This window comes from Rhincodon typus, chromosome 9 (assembly GCF_021869965.1).
Source record: "Rhincodon typus isolate 14 chromosome 9, sRhiTyp1.1, whole genome shotgun sequence".
Classification (NCBI taxonomy): domain Eukaryota; kingdom Metazoa; phylum Chordata; class Chondrichthyes; order Orectolobiformes; family Rhincodontidae; genus Rhincodon; species Rhincodon typus.
In genome coordinates, this window is record NC_063340.1 from 59,268,194 (window position 1) to 59,281,665 (window position 13,472).

The following is a 13,472-nucleotide window of genomic DNA, read 5'->3' on the forward strand; positions in this document are numbered from 1 at the left end:
CTCTTTGTTTCAGAGATAGAAGACATGGATATCAAAGGCGGGGAAAAGCAATAGAAACATAGTTTGATAGCACCAGCCTGGACCACAGAATTTGATAAGTAGCTTTCTTTTTCTCCCTTTCGATAAACATTTGAGTTTTCTTGCCATTTACAAAAGATTGTTTTCACATCAATGCTCTCTTTCATTCACTGGTTGATAAATCAGTTTGTGCACTCTCTTTAAATGTATTTATTCCTCCTTCAAAAGAGGATTTGCAGAGAAAAGTGAGCAGAAGACATCCAGATATTACTCCTTTCTGGTACTTCAACACAGTGGGAGGAGAAAGTGGGAGGGCAAAAGTGAGAGAGATTTTTGATGTTCTCTCTTCGCAAGCTTGGTGGTTCCCTGCTGCATTGCTCCTGCACAAGTCTTGAGCACCTAGCCTGGAACCAATCACAATTGGTTCATAACCCATTGGCCCCTTGATGTCTGTTTTCTTTTTGTTGTCATTGTTCCAAAGAAAAACAACATTGCATACATTTCTCAGTTCACTCCAATGAACATGATTTTTACAACGGCAGGTCGTCCCTTTGAACAGTCTCCTTGGTTTAAAGCAGGGTCTTGTGTTTTTAGTCCACAGTCCAAAATTAAGGAAAAAGATATGGTCCTTACAATAAATAGCCTCCCATCACTAGGTGGCAGTAATTCACCATCCTGCTACCAAAGGCAAGCTCAGAGTATCACCGTCATACCTCCACCACCTCTTTTGCCATTTGCTCTCTCTCGCTTAGAAAGATTTCCAATTATAGTCCACAGCTCTTTGTTAAGTCTATACTTGATGGTTCCAATGCAGTCCTGGCAGACCTGCCACATTGTACCTTCTACAACATTGAGGTCATCTAAAACTCTGCTGCCTGTCTCTTTTAATGCACCAAGTCCTGTTTACCTATAATTCCTGCACACAGTGATCGACATCAACTCCCATTAAGCAATACCCCAATTCAAATTCTCATTCTTGTTTTTAAATCCTTCAATGGGCTCCCTATCTCTGGAGTATCCCCTCACCCGACAAGTGTCCAAGATACCAGTATTCCTCTAATTCTGAATAAAAACAAAAGAACTGTGGATGCTGTAAATCAGGAACAAAAACAGAAGTTGCTGGAAAAGCTCAGTAGGTCTGCGGAAGGGTCACCGGACCCAAAACGTTAACTCTGATTTTTTCTTCACAGATGCTGCCAGACCCGCTGAGCTTTTCCAGCAACTTCTGTTTTTGTTCCTCTAATTCTGGCTTCTTGTGCATTTCCAGGCCTGCCTTCAGATGTCTAGGCACTAGCTCTGGAATTGCCTTCTTAAATCCCTTCAGTTCTCTCATCTCTTGTAAGACATTCCTTAATAATCTACCTGTTTGATCAGGTTTTTGCTACTTACCCTAATGTAATTTTACATACTTTAGTGTCTAATTTTGCTTTATAATATTCCTGTAATTAAGCTGGGCATTTTATTGGGTTGAAGGCTCCAGATGAAATCAAATTGCTCAGTCAAAAAGTTTCAGAAACCTGATCAGGTCAAACTAGAGTAGGCTTAAAGAATGCAACTCTCCAACAACCTCATCCCATCTGTTTTTCTGCCTCATTATTTTTATTTGTGATAATTCCTGTTCCTATTCTGAAGATCCCATTTTGGTTTTGATTGAACAGCCAGTTCTCTAGTACAGGGAAAACAACTTAGTGGCATGATGTAAAGACAACAAACTCTCCCTCAATGTCAGCAAAACTAAGGAGTTGGTCAATGACTTCAGGAAGCGGAGCAGAGGTCATGCCCCTGTCTATATCAATGGTGCTGAGGTGGAGGTGGGTAGAAATTTCAAGTTCCTAGGAGTGAATATCATCAACAATCTGTCCTGGTCCACTCACGTCGACACTCCAGTCAAGAAAGCACAGCAATGCCTCTACTTCTTCAGAAGGCTAAGGATATTCAGCATGTCCACAATGACTCTGACCAATTTTTATAGACACACCACAGAAAGCATCCTATCCAGATGCATCACAGCTTGGTATGGCAACTGCTCTACCCAAGACCACAACAAATTACAGAGAGTTGTGAATGCAGCCCAGTCCATCACAAAACTAGCCTTCCTTCCATTGATTCCATCTACACTTCCCACTGCTTCAGGACAGCAGCCTATGTAATCAAAGATCCCTCCCACTTCAGTTATACTCTCTTCCACTAGGCAGAAGATACAAAAGTTTGAAAACACGTACCAACAAGATTCAAGAACAGCTTCTTCCCCACTGTTCCATTTGTGTCCTGCTCTTCAAGTCTTCACTGACAAATACAAATACATTCCACGCAACTGTGCTATAGTCCAACGTCCTCGTGAACTAAGTATTCCACTGACAAAGATCATAACCATTCTCTCTAGAAAATAAACCTTGTATTTACAATGAGCTATGCCTCAAGATTCACTACAGCCAAACTTTCTCAGTTTACTTTTAATTTAAGTATCTATCTCTTGTTGCTTTCTATTCTTCATAACTCCCTATCCTCTAATCCTCCTATAGTCCTGTTTCGCTCCCCTCAATCCCTTTTTTATTACTACCCCACTGCTCTCCACAATTTGTATTACTGAAGAGACTTGGGGGTTCAGGTGCACAGATCTTAAAAATGCCACAAACAGGCATAGGAAGTAACAAGGCTAATGGAATGTTGGTGCTTATATACAGAGAACTGGAACATTATGAAGAAGTTATGTTGCAGCTGTACAAAACTCTGGTAAGACCCCACTTAGAGTACTCAGAGCAGATCTGGGAAGCAGACCTTCAGAAGGATGTATTAGCCTTGCAGAGTTTCTAAGAGTGTACCTGGACTTCAGGGGTTAATTTATGAAGAGAGATTATATAAATTAGGCCTATCTTCTCTAACATTTAGGAGATTAAGGAGTGATCTGATCAAAGTCTTCAGGGTATTAACAGGAAAAGGCAGGGAAAGATAAACTATTTCCACTGGTTGGGAATTCTAGAAATAGGGGTTACAGTCTAAGAATTAGAGCCAACCAGACGTTCAGGAGAGATGTTAAGAAGCTCTTCTATACACAAAGGGTGGCAGATGTTTGGAACTCCCTTCCACAAATGGTATTTGATGCTAGATCACTTTAAATTTTAGAAATGAGAGAGATAAATTTTAAGCAAAGGTACATACCAAAGGCAGGTATGTGGAGTTAGGCTATAGATCAGTCATGATCTTACTGAATGTTGAAGCAGCCTCAAGGGGCTGAATGACATATTCCTGCTTCTACGCTCCTATTACATCCAGCAAAAAACAAATTTAAGACCAGTAAAAAAAAAGAAAAATAAATACCTTACATATACATACATAAATGCTCATGATCTTGTTATCTCAAATTGTGTCACACACTGAGTAATTCTTTACAAGTTGAGTTACTGCTGTCACTTAGAGAAACATGGCATCCAGTCTGTGCATGATTATCCACAAATGATTCATTTCTAAGCAACTAATTCAGTGACAAATATTGGCCAGGGCCCAGGGAAATTCTTCTGCTCTTCTTAAAGTAGTACCATGGGATTTTTCACATCCAGCAAGGTTGAAAGTAAACTCAGTTGTCCCACCAATCTTAGTCTTAGGTGTCAGTTTATTTTTTGTTTACGCAAAAGCATATATTCCAACAAAATGAGTAAATGTTAAAAGTTAAACTAATTTCTGCCTTTCTTTCTTCACCAAATAGTAGTAACATTTGATGTTCCCAAAGGATGTTTAAAGAAATTCCAAATTTCAGAACCTCTCTTCAATGATTTGGTGCTGCTATTCCTTCCTTCTCAGCTTCCCCTCACCACTTCTTTCAGTTGCTTTTCCTTCCCTTGCCTTCTGCTCTTCCTACAGCTTTTTCTTGATTCAAATGAACCTGATTCAAGTCAATTTGATTCAAAATTTAAAAGAAAGAGAAGTAAAATTTTTTAAAGACGGACGTGGTCAGTCATTCCAGAGGGAGAGGATGGATGGGAGCCCCAACACCATCTACCCTGCTGCCTTCGCCATCTTAAAGTTCTCTTTATCAGGAGTATGCCCTGGATGCATCATCCATTGCCCTGATGTCTGCCTTCAGAGCCAATGGCCTCTTGTTAGAATCAACTCCCACATACATTATTCAGACTTTGTGCACTTAAGAGTGATGACATCACCCACTTACTCCAGACTAAACTGCTAATATCCTCACTTAAATAATATTCTGAGCTCCTCAGCTGAGGTGATATGGTATGCGCTAGTACTTGGGAGTAAATTGAGAGTTGATGATAAGATGGGACACCAATGTTTAAAATCGAGAAAATGGCAATGGCTCAGAAGTACCTGTCACAGAAATCCTCAAAATCAACAAGTATAACAATCTGGCATGGTGCATTACGAGAAACACATGTATTATTTGGACTGCAAATCAAAACATGTCGTCATTTTTATTTTCTAATTCATTAGTCAGACAATTGGCAGAATGGATAAAATACTTTGGCACAGATTTTGTGGTAGTAATAACACTGAAACTGTCGGCATTCATTGTTGGTATTGCTCTTATATTCTCAGCAACTTCCGGTGTTCATACATACACTGCCCATGCTTCCATCTGAAGCTTCCCAGAATACAATCACCACCCAAACATGAAACAATTTGTCCTTTTATGCTGTTGGTATCGCTGTTAAAATCTATGAGAAAGCAATTCTTTCTAAGATGTAAATGGCTTAGTGAACAGCGTGCTAAGTCCACAATTATTGCTGAGAATGTCATGGTCCCTCAAAAACAAATTTTGTGTTTGTGAAATTTGAATATTCCCATTTAAGATAAAATTTGGAAATGTATTTTCACAAAGTCTGTACAACTTCAGCTTCTCTTAATCTCTGCATGTTTCATTACTCATCCGCAAAATTTTGTGTAAGTGCGTATATGTTCATGTATTTTACTTCCTGATTTGCTTCGAGAATATTTTAACATTGCCATTTATTTGATGGCATAATTGTTGCCCTATGCCTCGAGATCTTCTGATCTCAGTGCTAGATTCAAAGTTATGTAGGGAAAAGAGAAATCCATAACACAGTGATTGCTTGAATTTGTGGGCAATGTTACTTAAGGTCAGTGGCATGCACCATTGTTTTGACAGTCAATGCTAAATCTCGACCTTGATCTGAACGTCTTAAGTTCAATCAACACAAGAATACCACACATTACATAGAGGATGGAGTCTTCAGTTCTTTCTCATCTCCATTATTCTGAAGCATTCTTAAATAATGCCGAAATGCTACTAATGTAGAAAATGCTCATCACACAACAGTGAGTTCACAGTTGGAGACAGAACAAATGCGTACGCATTCTAGGTTTGGATCCAAACAATGAAGAGCCAATTCTGAAAAGTTATGCACACCCAAGATATTAACTTGCTTCCTTATTCCATAGATGAAAATTAACCTGCTGAATATTCCTAACTTTTATTGCCTTCAGATTTTCAGTATTGTCAGTAATTAGCATATTATTTCCTGCTAATGATGGTCTGTACCCAGCTAGGACGTGGAATGATGAAATCCTAGTTTGATTTTTTGTCATTATTTACGTGCTTCAGAAGCAATTAAATTTTGAATTGGCATTTTGGTTATTGAAACTGCTCAGTTAATGAATTATTTTCAAGCTTCAGAACAGTGACACTATATGGAAACAAAATGGCCATAAATCACAATAAGCAGACAATTCTGTAGCTTAACCTCCACATCACACATTGAATGTATAACATTCAGAAGACATTTGTTAGTTGTATCATCTTTGACATCTTAGTCAGTCACTGGTCATTTCTTTAGCCAAGTGAATTAAAATCCACACGCAAACATTTCTGAACAAATTACTAAATGGAAATCTACAGTTATAATTAAAGCACTGTCTGATTTCTCCCCTATTTAACCCATGGAAAATAAATTTAAGATTCTTCAACTATTACACTAGAGATTAGTTTTTTTTAAAGAGAATGAAAATGCCGAGAGCCTAGTGATAGCCTCCACATTTATTGGTTTCAAGGTGACTGTCTAGTACTTAATCTGCAGAGGGTCGCTCCACAGTTAGTGCAACTTGCTTTGTATCCCTCTCCCCAAGTGCTCAACTTGTTTGCAAGCAAGTTCCAGTGGTGGTGACTGGCTGTGCAGATCCTGGTCCTCCTCTACCGGTTTAGAATGGACCACTCACCCATGGTAGTTCAAAACGTGCCAATCAATTGATGGGGTTTGTCACATGGAACTTCCCTTGTTTTGCACTCCTTGATCCAAAGGATGTCTGCTGATGCATTTTGCTCAGGAAGGTTGTTTCATATGGAAAAATGAGATGGAAGGTGGACAGGAAGTCGATCAGACAGGTCATTACAGAGTGAGAAACTGGGGGTACAGCATGGATAGCTTCAGTCAGTTTCGGAGATTTCACTGCTGATGGATATGTGGGGGGAGTGACATATGAGAGGACAGGAAGCAAGGGAAGGGCTGCTGAGTGGAGCAGTTACAATATGCACTGTTGCATTCAAGTGAATCTCAATAAAGTGGGTCTTTATGATGCCCTGTGACTGACAGGTTAATTACTGAACTGAAAGGAAGGCTCAGGTCACATACTGGGGGCCACCTGTTGATCTATTGACTATATTGAAAAACACTGGCATGGAAAGAAGATAAACATTACTAAAAGGAGACAGGTCAGTAAAGCTTTTCACTTTGAACTGATCAGGACTAGGAGCAAGAAAAAGAGACTTGACAAAAGAGACACCAATTTATATAACAGGAGAAGAGGGTGCTGATTGATTGCGCCATCATTAGCTTGAGGATGCAAGAGCAGTTAACTGTTGATCTTAGTTCACAGAATAAATTCTGATTAGTTATTGTGTTGCTGCGGGAATTCATCAGAAATTGACAGGCCCCATGATTTCTACTTTCTCCAATGTAGACGATGTAATGGCTGTATAAATTCCTTTTGCCTACATAAAGCAAGGGCTTGAAAAGGGCCAGTGGTACTATTCCAACCACCAAACCAGAAGGTCCAAGTTTGAGTCCTGCTTGCCCCGCAAGTATCCTATAACATGCCTGAACAGTTCTATTCATTTTTTTTTTTAAGAAATGGTCAACCACTTTTAGTTCTCAAAGTTGCCCAGTACACCTCAAATTACTTCGATCATGGAAGGTACCTCAAGTATTTGAACTACAGATGAAACTCTCCGTCTTAGGTGGTTAATTTGCAGATAACCTATGAATGGCCTTCTCCACTGAGAAGATACTACCATTGAGCCATAAATATTTCGGCCTTCCACACAGATGAGAAATGTGGAGTGTTTCGGTGCAGGTTTACTGCCAGGTAATCTTAGGCTGTACTCCTCACAAGGGCCTGACTGTATCAAATGACACATCCCACTGATGATTTGTTTTGGGGAGAATATGGATCATTCTCAATCAGCCCTCGCTTGCAAGCCTCAAACAATTATCAACAACATTAACTGTAATTTAGCATTTGGACAGAATTTGTTAAATAATCCAGACTATGCTAAGAATTATGCGAGTAACCAATTAAAGCTGATCAGTCACGCTCAGAATGTATTACATTTATACTTGCTAGAAACAATTCATTTGACACACACAGGACGCTGTTTTATATAGGCAAAAGGAAATCATGCATAATTGCAGATTTTTATTGTAGAAATGGGTCATGGAGGCTGCCAAACTCTATGTTCCCATGGCAACAGCCTGGCCAATTACAGGAGGTGGAGGGGGTGCATGACCTAGTGCTATTACCACTAGGCTATTAATCCAGAGATTCAGGTAACATTCTGGGACCCAGGTTCAAATCCTACCTTGGTGGATGACGGAATTTGAATTCAGTAAAAATCTGGAACTAGGAGGCCAGTGATGACCATGAATCCTTTACCAGTTATCAGAAAAAAAAACCCACTTGGTTCACTAATGTTCTGTAGGGAAGGAGACTGCAGTCCTTATCTGGCCTGGCTTACATGTGATAACAAACCAAACGCAGTGTGGCTGACTTTCAACTATCCTCTGGATAATAATTGCTGGCCTGGCCACATCCCCTGAATAATAGAGTCTGTCTGGTTTGAAAACAAAGATTGACAATTAACTGTTCCTGTTGCATCTCCATGCCAATGAAGATGCAACCAACCAGCACTCACTTCTCATGCTAGACAACTTAATGCCCTTTACTCGCCTAAGTCAGTTTCTTGCATCCTTGTCCTAATGACTGCAATTCAAAAGGCCTCAACTTCTTGTCTCCTTTTTAGCAATGTTTAAAATCTATTTAATTATTTCTGGTTGGAATAAGAAAAAAAAAAGAAGTGAAGAAAAAGTTTTTTTGAGTTTTAATCTCTTGGTAAAGAATCAACTCCTATTAGAAGACGGCATAGTTGGAACAATGAACATGTCATAACACACTTTTCATATTTGGAAGAAAGTGATATAGGAAAGTTCAAAGAAACACTGACCAGACGAGGATCATAAGAGGAACATAAAATTGTAATCAAACATAATAGTGTAATTTCAATGAAGAACAGACTAAGGGGGAAGAAAGAATGAGAATGATAAAACTGAAGAGAACAATGATAAGAGTGTTAAAAAGGGCAGGGGGGCAGATAGTAGCAAACAAAAACTATCCTAAGACACCGAGCAGCCTTATGGAGTTAGCAACTTCTATAGAATGTGACCATTAATCTATTAATCAGGTTATACACAAGCACTTACTGACTTGGAAATTTTTTTGGCTTCTTCTCCCAGAACAGGACAATGTTTCTCGTACCTAAATGACAAACAACAAATGTATACCTTACCATATAATAAAGGATGCATTTTGGAGGATGAGGAACAAAAAAAGTACAATGCTACAGAAACAGAGATCTGAGGATTCTCACACATACAAACTAAGAACGTGACAAAGCTAGTTGACAAAAGCCGCAAAAGACTTCATAAAAACACAAGAATCCAAGTAGAAGCAAACAGTAGAAAAGCCAAAAGAAATTCTGCATAACCCCTATATAACGCAACAAGACACCACAAGAGTATTGAGCTGACCTTCACACTTCAGGAAGGAGGGAGCGCAATAAAGATTTGGCAGATGGATTCCTCAAATCACAGGACTGACATATTAAGAGACACTGGATTGGTTAGAACAATAGTCACTGGAGTTCATCAGATATGGGGAGAGTCTCAACAGAAACCAAAATCCAAACAGGACTTGACAAGGTAAACACAGGAAGGACGTTCCTGGTGACAGGACTGTAGGAAGTTCAGAGTAACAGAGGAATATTTGGCTGCTAGTCCACAGACCAATGAAGGCCACAGGACAGTTTAATAGGTTATAAGAGCAGGGAGGTTACGGTGAGGCTGTACTGAAACTTAGTATTTCAGATATGGCATAACCTATGTACAGTTCTGGTCACTGCATGATAGTAAGGACATGATTGCATAGGAGGAGGTGCTGAGGAGATTCACTAGGATGTTGCTTGAGTTGGAGCACTTTAACTAGGAAGACAGGCTGGATTGGTTTGGATTGTTTCTTTGAGAGCAGAAAAGGGAGACAGAGGACCTGATTGACGTCTGTAAGATTTTTACAGATGAGGAGCAATGGCAGGGCAGATAAAAAGCAGTTGCTCCTCTGCGTTGAAGGGTCAATAGCAAGGGGGCATAATTTTAAGATGAAAGTCAGGAGGTTGAGGGGAGATGTGAGGAAAAATGTTTTCAGCCAGAGAGTGGTGGAAATCTGGAATGCACTGACTGGGAGATTAGTTGAGGCAGGACACCTCACAACCTTCAAAAAAAAAGGTATGTGGATGTGTCACAACATTCAAGGTTAAAGGCTAAAATCACAAGGGACATAGATAAAGTGAATAGCAACAGTCTTTTCCCTAGGGTGGGGAGTTCAAAACCAGGGGGCATATATTTTTAAAGTGAGAGTAGAGAAATTAAAATGGGATCTGAGGGGCAACTTTTTCCACACAGAGGGTAGTTTATTCTACATACAAACTGTCAGAGGAAGAAGTGGTAGATGCAGGTACAGTTACAACATTTGAAAGACATTTGGAAAAGTACATGAACAGGGAAGGTTTACAGGGATAAGGGCCAAATGCAGGCAAGTGGGACTAATTTAGTTTGGGAAACTTAGTTGGCATGGACGAGGTGGACCAAAGGGTCTGTTTCCATGTGTATGACTCTATGACGAGTGCTGAAAAGTGGGACTAGTGTAGATTTACAACAATTTTTGTCAGCGTAGAATCAATGGGCCAAATGGCTCCTTCTGTTCGAGATGACTCTATGACTGGAGAATCCAGAACCAGGGGTTGGAGTCTAAGGATACAGGGTAGGCCATTTGGGACAGAGATGAACAGAAATTTCTTCATCTAGACAGTGGTGAGCTTTTGGAATTCTCTGTCACAGAAAGTGGTTGAAGCCAAAACACTGAATATTTTCATGGAGATATAATTCTTGGGGCTAAAGGGATAAAATGGTATGGTGAGAAAGTGGCAACAGGATGCTGGGTTGGATGATCAGCCATTATCATATTTAATGGCAGAATTGACTCAAAAAGGTCCAATGGCCTATTCCTGCTCCTATTTTCTATGTTTCTCAGAAGACTAACAAGGCGTAAAGAGGAAACTTTGCTAAGGACAAGAGACTTGAATTATCTGGATCATTAACTTTTGTGCTCCAACTGAACTGGGAACAGCACAGCAATAATCAATCTTCACACTCCACAATTGTAAAAATAACCCATTTAACCAACAAGATGATGAATTTGCCTGCCTGACTACATTCAGAACAAAAACCATTCATAATTCCTTCACACTCCTGACTTGTACCTTGTAGATAATGGTTAGACTTTGGGGAAATCGGGTGGTGAGTTACTCACTGCAAGTTTCCTAGCCTAATGTTACCTGGGTCCAGTGACAATACCACCAGGCCATTGCTTTCCCATGGACAAAGCTAGATTTAAAATTGCCAATGTCATCCTGTAAAATAGCCAAACGAAAAGAACTGCACATGTTGTAAATCAGAAACAAAAAACAGAAATTGCTGGGAAAGCTCAGCAGGTCTGGCAGCATCTTCAAAGAGAAACAGAGTTGACATTTTGGGAAGGGTCAAAGGACCCGAAACATTAACTCTGATTTCTCTTCAGATGCTGCCAGACCTGCTGAACTTTTCTAGCAATTTCTGTTTTATCTGTGAGCCAAAACATTTGTTCTTTTACTTCAGTAAAATCTGCTAACTCAAAACATACAGTTGGGTAAAAACGAAGTTTATGGATGATGGAGATTTGAAACAAAAACAGCAAGCGTTACAGAAACTCAGCAGGTCTGGCAGCATCTGTGGAGAAAGAAACAGAGTTTACGTTTCGTCTAAACTGAAGAGCCATATCGGACTGGACACAAGCTCTGCTTCTCTCTCCACAGGTATTGCCAGACCTGCTGACATGCTTCAGCATGTTTTTTTTTATTGCATACACTTGGGTCCATTGAACAACAATACCACTGCCTTTGCAATACTCATAACTAGAGGACTTAAAAGGAATTTTTAAAAGTTGTGTTGATTTTGTTTCAAAAGGTGAGTTCCTGACACTTATTGGAGAAACTCAATGTCACATGTGTTTCAACACCATGGGAATGTGGGAGATTCCAAAGTTGACCTCAACCAGGAGGGTACAATGTGCCATAACAGGACTCTTCATCACTGGACATTGTAAGTCAGGGTGAGCGGGCGGAAAGAAAAAGGGTAGAGGTTGACAAAGGAAGACATGGAATCTTTTAGGGCTTTGCTTGTAATCACTATCCAAAGCCTAATGCTGAAAAAGTGCATATTTAAATTTTAATCAGCAAAGAACAGGTCAAAGATTGCCTTGAATGCTGTCACTTATAATATCTGTTCCTACTCTAATGCATTAAAAATGACCACTTGAAATGAGTCACCTAAGGCTCACGGAACATTTGAAATTCAATCCAAGCCAGAGCTTTTCCAGCTTTAAAACACATGAGACCTTCAAATGCTTTTTCATGCATCTATGTAGATAGAAGGTAGTGTTAGAGAGCAGAAGTACACTTTGATGAAGGACTTTGTTTCCTCATAAATCTTGATAAAGCTGGGGGTAAAAACTACCAAGTCATCAAATTCAAGATTTTAAGACAGTCAACACCAAATGCATAGTGGCATTCAGTCTATTACTCACATCTTATTCTCAAATTACAGAAAAGGATACATACGTAAAAAATAATTTAAGCAAGGTTTTCTTACCAAATGGAATAACAGTACTGGAAAAATTCTCAAACTACCAATTCTTTGACAATGATCAGTCAGTTAAATGAAGCCTGCACTTCCACATCAGAATTTCCCTCACTCTTTTAGACTGTATGGAACTCTTGTTCATGTATCATTTGATAATAACATCCTGTAGCCCAATTGTTGCAGACAGTATAGAACTGAGCATGTTGCAGTTAGTTTCCAATCTACAAATCCACCTTTTACAGAAAAGTCCAAAGATTATTTGTGGCAACGAACAGGAAGGAGTACTCATTATTGATCAGGTCAGGTCAACGGGATGAATTTTGAATTGTTTTAAGAAAGAGATGGTATCTTTTAACTCCAGCAGGCCCATGGTCTGCTGGACAGATGAGAAACTGTAACTGAACCAGGACCAATTATTTTGTGCAACAAAATAGTCAGTATTGTCAGGACAGAAGGAGAAATGGCAGAAAACTAGTAAATAAATTGATATTTTAAATACGTGATTGAATAATTTATAAAAATCAGAACACTGTATATACATTAGCTGCAAAGTAAGAAGTCAGATGTGTGAAAAAATACCAACTTGTGAGCAAAAGTTATTGGTCAGAAACAAAAAGGTACTATAGCAACATGGATATCAAAATGATGACAGACAGGTAACAGAAAGCAGAGATTAATGAGGGCTTTTCAGACTAGAGGAAGGTGTGTGAATTCCCGAAAAGTTGGGAACATTGTTTTTCCTGATGCACATTAAAAAAAGGTCCAGACCTTGGTGTGTAGGGCACAAATTGAAAATCTGTAAATAGGTCAAACTTGACAATATTGTCATCTGGTGAGGAGATGAGTGTGGAACTTCAAAAAGACACAAACAATTTAGCGGAATAGATGGACAAATGCTAAATGGTTCATTTTGGCAGGAAGAACATGGGAAAATCATGAAACACTGGTTTGACCTCATCTGGACTCCTGTGTTTGGTCTGGGTGCCACACTTGAGGAAAGGCCTTAGCAGTGCACAAAGCATTCATGTGTCGTTACAATGACGTGGAACTTTGTTAATAAATTGAGACTATTCCCTTGCAGCAGAGGAGGTTGAGAAAAGATTTGAGAGAGATAATCAAAATCCTGAAGGGTCTGGACAGAGGAGTTGGGAAATTCTGTTCCTGCTCATAGCAAGATCAAGAACACATATTTAATGTAAT

General features: G+C 39.4%; 1 protein-coding gene across 7 annotated transcripts in view; it reads right to left on the reverse strand.

The window, feature by feature from the left end:
- The window catches only part of LOC109912623 (transcriptional-regulating factor 1), a 196,189-nt gene that overhangs the window by 81,997 nt on the left and 100,720 nt on the right, over nucleotides 1-13,472 (reverse strand). For 2 of the 7 annotated variants that reach the window (XM_048600961.1, XM_048600964.1), the window contains one exon: nucleotides 8,745-8,799. The exons of 4 other annotated variants lie outside the window; for them this stretch is intronic. The gene's annotated coding sequence lies outside the window, so the exon portion shown is untranslated. The remainder of the gene's footprint in view (nucleotides 1-8,744; nucleotides 8,800-13,472) is intronic. One more of the 7 variants, XM_048600962.1, reaches the window with a different exon arrangement.